Source organism: Mus musculus, chromosome 3 (assembly GCF_000001635.26).
Source record: "Mus musculus strain C57BL/6J chromosome 3, GRCm38.p6 C57BL/6J".
In the NCBI taxonomy this organism is placed as follows: domain Eukaryota; kingdom Metazoa; phylum Chordata; class Mammalia; order Rodentia; family Muridae; genus Mus; species Mus musculus.
Window position 1 is genome coordinate 134,141,584 of NC_000069.6, and position 9,058 is coordinate 134,150,641.

The 9,058-nt window shown below is 38.7% G+C and overlaps 1 long non-coding RNA gene across 3 annotated transcripts in view; it reads right to left on the reverse strand.

Moving 5' to 3' along the window:
- Gm26691 overlaps positions 1–7,703 on the reverse strand; it is a 318,666-nt gene extending 310,963 nt beyond the window's left edge. For 2 of the 3 annotated variants that reach the window (XR_376101.3, XR_376102.3), the window contains exon 1: positions 5,371–7,703. This is a non-coding gene — a long non-coding RNA (predicted gene, 26691). Of the gene's footprint in view, positions 1–896; positions 3,814–5,370 lie in introns of those variants that run through there. The other variant, XR_001783990.1, reaches the window with a different exon arrangement.
- Between the last annotated feature and the right edge of the window lie 1,355 nt (positions 7,704–9,058).

Sequence of the window (9,058 nt, forward strand, 5' to 3'; positions counted from 1 at the left end):
CTGTAAGGTACAAATGTACCTTTGTATCCAAACATGAATTACTGTTTGTTAAGTCAAAGGAAACTTACAAGTAGAAACCATGCATTAAAATGGAGTCCTAAGTTTGAGCCTTTATGGGAAAAACATTATTTTGAAAACAATAAAAAAATACAGAGTGTTGTTCTGGGTTTTGTCTGTCATTGGCTATCATGACCAGTTTAGCAAGCAAGAGAGATGTAGAAAGGAGATCATAACAACAACATAGAGCTGGGAAGATGGCTTGGTGGGTGAGAGTGATTGTTGCACAATCATAAAGACCTGAGTTTGGATTCCCAGCACACACACAGAATCCAGGCATATACTTCCTCTAGCCTACTAACTACACACACACACACACACACACACACACACACACACACACACGAACACACACACACACACACACACACACAGAGAGAGAGAGAGAGAGAGAGAGAGAGAGAGAGAGAGAGAGAGAGAAACTTACATACACATGCATGCACACAGACACACACAGACACACACACACCAAGTGAACAATTTAAACCTCAAAATGAAATCCTTTCTTTCAGATAAACCAATAATATATGCCAATAGCTCAGATATTTCCATCCTAGTAGTTTCTCTTCAAGCTTTCATTCTTTCCAGGAAAAAACTGATTTCAAGATTTTACAGAAATATTTTTCTATAACCTTCATTTGCTTCATAGTCATTTATAGGACCCTATTGTATATTGACGACTACTCTATTGCTACTTACCTTAAACTTATTTTGAAGTTTTATTGCTTATATTTATTTCATCAGTTGTGAGTAGGGATTGTATTATAAGTTCTATAGTGAAAATAAATAGAACTGTATTTTTATTGATTTGACAAATATCAGTAGGCAATTCAAAGCCATTTCTGGCATAGAAGTTTATTTTGCTGAAGTCAATTACACACACACACACACACACATTCATACAAATATATATATACATATATTATACATATACATACTCATTTTCACTACTTCTTTGAGGGTTAAAGTGACTCAGATTCTAGGCTTATTTGCAAAGTCATGATGAATAGTTTTTTTCAGTCCAATTATTTTTGAATTCATAATGAATAATTATTTTAACAAAATTTAGTAATGATGGTATAATCTACTCTGGCTTTAAATTTATTTACACAGCTAGTAGCAACAGTAGGTAGCATGCAAAAATAAATTTTCATTTCAGTAGAGAGCCAGTTTTCAGAATAAAGTAGATAGAATAATCATTTTTCTAATGGCTGACTTATAAACATAGACGTTTTGTGAGCCAAGGTTCAAGTGTGAGAACTCTCTATTGTGCCTCAAGCCCTCTTCTAGTACTGTGGCCCATGAAATATAAGATGCTCATCAGTGTTCCTATCTTACAGAGCCCCTCATAGCTCCCATCTCATCACTTCCATGTCCCATCTCATTCCAGGCAAACACCTGTATTTTCTCAGGGAGTTTCTAACATTCCCCTCTTTCAGGAATAAAGACTTTTCTCCTGTAGTTAGTGATGACACAATAGGAGATAACCCAAGTATAGCGGACACATCATATTCTATGATATACTACATCCTATTATTAGAGAAATTTTCTTCCAAACAATTCAGCTATGATTGTTGCATCATAAGAAAACTGAGATAATATTAACAAAAAAATATGGAGAAGAGAATACAAGAATAGATTTTGATATACTTGAAAAGCCTCCCTTTGGTGTGTTCAAAATCAGTAAATAATGAAGCAGATTAGAGCTGAACCACACAGGGCAGTTCCCAGAACAATAAGCTTATGTCTTTCATAAGTGACATGTATCCCTTGTGTTCCCTCTGAGCTAAATGGAGTAAATCACCCCACGACTGTCCACTCTCTTCACAATCGTCATTTCATCTTACAGTTTTATTTTCACAAGCAACGGAATTATCATTTTGGGATTCTATGACTTCTGGTAATTATTCAAAAACTCAACAAATGTATAACCCTCTAATTACATCCTTCTCCTAAGCTACTAGTTCTCCCCTATGTTCATTCTACTTCCTGCTTTTTTTCTTTACATCTTAACAGAGTTTTAGGAATGAAATTCAGTAACCGTGCCAGGGTTTGGTAAAAACGAGATATGAAAATCCACACTGATGGAAGCGGCCTGGTCATGTTGTTTCTGTGCTTCTCTCCGTGACCTCATCTCCCTGATTGATTTTGGAGATTAGGTTTTATGTTTAAATATCTTTCTCATTTCACCTTCACCTGGAAAACATCACTTTTTTCTGTAGTTCACCTTTCCTTGACTTGCTCATGTTGTGATGTTCCTCCGTATTTCTATATCTCTGAGACCTCCAGGCACTTTAGCTCGGGCAACACTACACATGGATACCAAGTGAAGGAAGATTTCTTGAAACCAGTCATGAGATATATGCAAGTTCTAACATTAAATCTTCCAATCTGTCAAGGAAATCCAGTACACATTTATAGGAGTCAAGAAGAGAAAGGGCAAAGAAAATGTAATGCAGTTCTTAAATGATTAGGAGACAAATAACACAATTTATTCTTCAAGTTTTAACTCCCCAGTTTAGTGAATATTTACATTTTATTTCCTTCAGAGAAACATAGCTAAAGCTTAGAGGGTGACGCAGTTGCTCATTCTAAGCACATCCGCTAACATTGGATAGTAATAATAATGATAATGATGATGATGATGATGATGATGATGATGATGATAATAATAATAATAATAATAAACGGGTGAGACAACATAATGCATAAAGATGCTTGCAGCAAAGCCTGATGGCATTAGTTTGATCCCTGGAACTTACAAGGTAGGAGAACTGACTCCTGAAAGTTATAGTTAGATCCTCACATGCATGCCAGGGCGTGTGCACAGGTACACGTGTGAAATCTATAGACCCTGAGACTGAGCAACTCTTGTCATCCTTCTCCTTTCTTACCATTTCATCTCTGTGTATGATGTTGGTGATGATCGTGATGATGGTGATTATGATGATGATGATGTTGGTGATGATGGTGATGACGATGATGACGATGATGACACTGATGGTGACACTAATGATGCTGATGCTGTTGGTGATGATGATGATGATGATGATGACGGTGACTGTGATGGTGAGTGTGACTGTAAAGGTGACGGTGATGGTGATGGTCATGATGACTCTTTGACAATAAAAACTGGACCAGGATCTGTGAGGATGGTTCCTTTCCATTTTACATGCTAACCTATTTTTCAGTCTAGAGGTAGTTCAGGTTTACTCTTGTTTATATTCCTGCCTCATTGAATGCAGCATGGCAGTTTTGAGTTTTTGAGGAGCAGTATATAAGAATTTTAGAAAAAGTGACCAACTTCCACGTTCACCTATGTAGAATTACGAATGCATGTTCCGATACTTTTCATTGTAGAGCTAACGTTAACTCCACCCAGGTCGTGCATGTCTTTAGGTGGCAAAACAATGGCAGGCACTACTTGCTTTCTGGCCATGATTCGGATTTTTGCTAAGCAGATTTTGAAAGGTCCTTGGGATTTCTTTTCAATACCCTGTGCTGAGCCACTAAACACTGCTGGTTCAGCTTCTTGAGCACGCCATGAGGAAAAGCTGCAGAAGTCATTTCCTGTCTTCTGTGCTTCTCTCCCGGATTTCTGAGACACACTTAACCTGGGTCTTGTGCCGTGTCAACTTCTAATCGTTCTAATTGCCCAACGATCTGCTCTTACCCGATCATAAAATCCTTTTAACATTTCACTTTTTTCCTCAAGAAGATGGATCCTAGTTTCCAGGATGTGACCTTCAGCTGCTTCTGTAAATACCCAGGCAGAGGATTCAGTTCAGGCTCCAGGCAAGACAGCCTCATCTCTCACTGACTTCCTCTCATCCCCTTAATGGCCCCACGGCTGCCTCCCCGGATTGAAGGCTTTTAATGTCAACTTTATCCTCAACTCTGTTCACTTTGGCCCCCTTTCTACACTCAGTTCTTTTTAGAGTTTCCTTCCAATTAGAGAGGATCTTATTTTTTAGTCTTTTAAAAAAAATTTGAATCACGGAAAGGGAGAGGAAAAGAAATGCTGCGTCATTCTCGAAAAGAGTCATTTCCCACTTTGATGTAGTGAAAGGCTAAATGCATTTACTGCTCACTGGTAAGACTGGCATTCAGGGTGATGCTGGCTTTGAAAAAGCCACTTCCCTGCTATTTACCCTGATCGCAATTCTCTGGTTTGTATTTTTTTTTTTTTTGTCTGAATTAATGATTATATGCTGTGTTTTCCTTTCCTATCTTCCTAAATTTCCACGTGGTCTCTAAATACCTTTAGCTTCTATTTGAGATCAAATACTATGCTTAATGGGATCTAATCACTGCGCCTGTATCCTATCCATCTTCGCTTTGAGTCCCAAGTATTATTTAATCTTAAACCTAGCATTCTTCCTTTCCGGGAGATGTACACAGTCAATTGGAAATCAGCTTGGTATTGGCTCCAGCCTTATTTCCTCCACTTGATGTAATCCTGTTCTATACTGAGGTAATTAAAATCTTCCACTATTACCACAGTGCCCTTTTCTTACACATCCCCCTCCCTTTGTGTGTGTGTGTGTGACACCAACTTGCACACACATAATCTTTAGCAGTTCATTTTTCCTCCCAAAACCTAAAACATTACTCATACCACATATTTTACTAATTTATCATACCAAATACTTGTTATCCATCAGAGCCTGTGTGAGAAACATATTATTCAGGAATCATCAAAATTATACCATAAACAAATAATGAACATTTAAATTTTTCTGTCGCTTCTTATAAATATAAGTACCCCCTATAAGCTAGCCATCATACTTTTTTTTAAGCCTCTTAATTAATGTCCTAACATTAACAAGATTTTGTTAAACAATGGTTGGCCACTTAATGTTAGCAATTACATGTGGTGGAGGGAGGAAGCTAGGCTGTATGCACACACTGCATGTGAGAGGATGACCTCGTAAAATGGCCGCACATTTTAAAAGGGAATCGGAGCTTTGCATAGAGAGGAAAAATTTGAAAATCTAGGCTCAGTCTTTAGATTGTTTGCAGCCACCGCTTCTAGGCAACAGGCAAGAGATGTTTACAATCTGGGCTCTCCCCTGCCCCCACCTCTGGAAGCTTTTCATCTGCTGCCGCTGTTGCAGCGCTGATAGAACTACCAGACTCAGGACCTGTGAGGGACGCCCCTCCTCCACCTCACTTCAGTCTCCTGGAGCCCAGCTGTTAGAGCCTATCTAGCTAATCACACCCTTTGCCACCAGGCTCTTTTGTGGGAGTTAATGCCATGTTCAGAAAGGACAATGATGCAGGGACAGGAAAGGATTTGATTTTTCATTTTACCTGCACAGAAAGCAGTATGAAGAAAAGAGGAACTCCTTGTCCTTGGTGCTTGACTTAGCTGACAGTCACCTGCTGCTGCTGCTGCTGCTGCTGCTGCTGCTGCTGCTGCTGCTGCTGCTGCTGCTGCTGGAGTAGCCCAGTGAAGAGCGACCATGATTTTCCAGCCGAGAGAAGTGAGAAAAGGATCTCTTGACCTTGGCTTCGCAAAACTCGTTTTCGTTTCGTTTATTTATTTATCAAAAGGAAGCACAGATTTTCCAGAATGACAAGTAAACAGAAGAAAACACTATTTTAATTTACCTCCTGAGAGCATGCAACCTTCATTTACTTAAGAACTGGAGGGGTAGGAGTTTAAGGAAACAATACACAGATATCAACTTGTAAAGGTGGCTTATTTCTGGCCTCGGGAAACAGGTTTTAATTTTTCTTTCATCGTGTGAAGCCACAAGAAGATGCTTGAAAGGGGCAGAAAAGATTTGTATGAGGAAACCAGGGACAGAACAAGATGGAAACTGAGGCTGTCAGGTCGAGGTTACTGCTGCAATTGCCTGGAAACCCCGCTCCCTGCTTTGATTCCACTCTGAGCTGATGCTGGCTCTGCCTGACCACGGGGAATGGCAGCTGAATTTTGAGTATGACAGCTCATCAAAGTTGAAAGAGAACCTTCTAGGGATGTTGTAGGGGGGCCTCAGTTTCCCATTTTGGATCTGGAAGAGCTCATGTTTTAGAACCCTTTCTTAATTACCTTTTGTAACGCAACAGCAACAATGGTATCAGTCAAATGCAGGGATATGATAGGTTTTTGATTCGGAAACTGGAATCTGGAGCCTGATGTTTGTGTTATAATGTCACTTCCTTGCATGGTTTTAATGGGTTAATATACTTTTACGTATGAATCCCTTAAAACCTAGCCTATGATATACTGAGCCCTTGAGAAATGTTAGCTATTGTAACTAACAAGTACTTTGGGATAGATTCAAGGAAAGACTTAGCAGCTAATCTTCTTGACCTGGTCATTGCTGTTATAGTTATCATAAATTCATAATTAGATATAATTTAATAATATTGGATCAGGCATTCTTTATTCTATCAAAATGAGAAGGGAATTCAACCTAAAACAAAAATCATGTTTGAAAAATGACCTTAAATAAAGGCTTTCCACCATGTCTGACTGCCTGAGTTCTACACCTGGAACATACATGGTAGAAGAAGAAAACCAGTTCCCGAGAATTGTCATCTGACCTCCACATGTTCCTGATGACGTTCTAGGATGTGCTGTTATGATCTGATGCTGATACATTACGCACCACGTGCCACTGGTAGATCAAGTTGATTAAAATTCTTCTTGCAGATCCCTTGTTCCTGTATTGTCCTTGCCATGAAGATTGAGGCACATTTTACATCCCCAATTTCAAGAAGATGTACTACAACATCTCCCGCCAATTGAGTGTTTTAACTGTTATTGCATCTACAACAAAGAAATAGAGCTGAAGGTAGAGAATGTCATGATGAAATAATATCTATGGCTAAAAAAAAATCTTTGAAAAAAAATCAGGTGAGACTCTCAGACCCCATCCTACTTGAATCTGAGCATCCTGGCCCATACCATCTATATAAGAGAACAGATGTTTCATTTCAGGAGAAAGAGTCACAGAGGCATTAAACACAGCAGATCCTCTCCTAAAGTGATCCAGCCAATGTTTTGTTTTTGGTTTTTTTTTGTTTGTTTGTTTTTCTAAATAAAGAATCAGTAAATAAGTCCATACACAATCAAGCAATATTCTGGTCTTGCAAGTTCAATACAATTGAACAGCCAAATAAACACACAGTAAACGGATTTTGGGGAATGACGTAAGAACTCAGAAAGTAAAGAAATCCTTAAAGAAAAGTAAAATTTAAAAAAGTCATGTTAAATCTTCATATAAATGGTGAAGCTGCTCCAAATTTTAAATAAGAATTAAGACTGAAAAAAATGGACACAATAATGTTGTAGGAAATAATGTCAGAGACACAGATTTCTCTAAGAGATTAAATAATAAAACATAACAAGCCTCTCCAAACTAAGGAAAGATACGGTAGACAGACCGGTAATGAAATTGGCATAACTCTGAAAAGTTAATAGTTTAACGTGTAGGTTTTAGAGAGAGAATAGAAAAAAGCAAAAGGCAAAAAATAAACAAGTTATTTATAAATATTTTCCATAATTTAGAGAGAGGGTTGAAAGCAGAATAGGAAAGCTCAATCCATCACTTGTCCCTAAAAGACCACCTCAAAGTTGGTTCATATTGTTGTTCCTCCTATGGGGCTGCAAACTTCTTCAGCTCCCTCAGACCTTTCTCTAACTCCTCCATTGGAGACCCTGTGCTCAGTCCAATGACTGGCTGAGAACACCCACCTCTGTATTTTTCAGGCACTGGAAGAGCCCCTCAGAAGACAGCTATATCAGGCTCCTGTCAGCAAGCACTTCTTGACATCCACAATAGTGTTTCCGTTTGGTGTCTGGACATTGGATGGAACCCCAGGTGGGGCAGTCTCTGGATGGCCTTTCCTTCAGTCTCCATATTTCATCCCGTGAGTTTTTGTTTCCCCCTTCTGAGAAGGACTGAAGCATCCACACTTTAGTCTTCCTTCTTCTTGAGCTTCATGTGGTCTGTGAATTGTATCTTGTGTATTCTAAGCTTTTAGGCTAATATCCACTTATCAGTGAGTGCATATCACATGTGTTCTTTTGCAACTGGTTACCTCATTCAGGATGATATTTTCTAGTTCCATTAATTTGCCTAAGAATTTCATGAGGTCAACGTTTTTAATAGCTGAGTAGTACTCCATTGTGTAAAGGTATCATATTTTCTGTATCCATTCCTCTGTTAAAGGACATTTGGGTTATTTCCGGCATCTGCCTATTATAAATAAGTCTGCTATGAACATAGTGGAGCATGTGTCCTTGCTATATGTTGGAGCACCTTCTGGGTATACGCCCAGGAGTGGTACTGCTGGGTTCTCAGATAGTACTATGTCCAAATTTCTGAGGAACTGCCAAACTGATTTCCAGAGTGGTTGTACCAGCTTGCAATCCCACCAACAATGGAGGAGTGTTCCTCTTTCTCTACATCCTCACCAGCACCTGCTGTCACCTGAATTTTTGATCTTAGCCATTCTGACTGGTGTGAGGTGAAATCTCAGGGTTGTTTTGATTTGCATTTCCCTGATGATTAATGATTTTGAATATTTTTTCAGGTGCTTCTCAGCCGTTCAGTATTCCTCAGTTGAGAATTCTTTGTTTAGCTCTGTACCCCATTTTTAATGGGGTTATTTGATTTTTCTGGAGTACAGCTTCTTAAGTTGCTTGTATATATTGGATATTAGCCCCCTATCAGATTTAGGATTGGTAAAGATCCTTTCCCAATCTGTTGGTGGCCTTTTTGTCTTATTGACAGTGTCTTTTGCCTTACAGAAGCTTTGCAATTTTAAGAGGTCTCTTATGTATCCAATCTGTTAGTCTATGTCTTTTTATTGGGGAATTTAGTCCATTGATGTTAAGATATACAATTCTTGCTTCCTGTTACGATTGATGTTATCTTTATGTTTGTGTGGTTATCTTATATTGGGTTTGTTGAAAGAAGATTACTTTCTTGCTTTTTCTAAGGAGTAGTTTCCCTCCTTTTGTTTGCATTTTCCATTTATTATC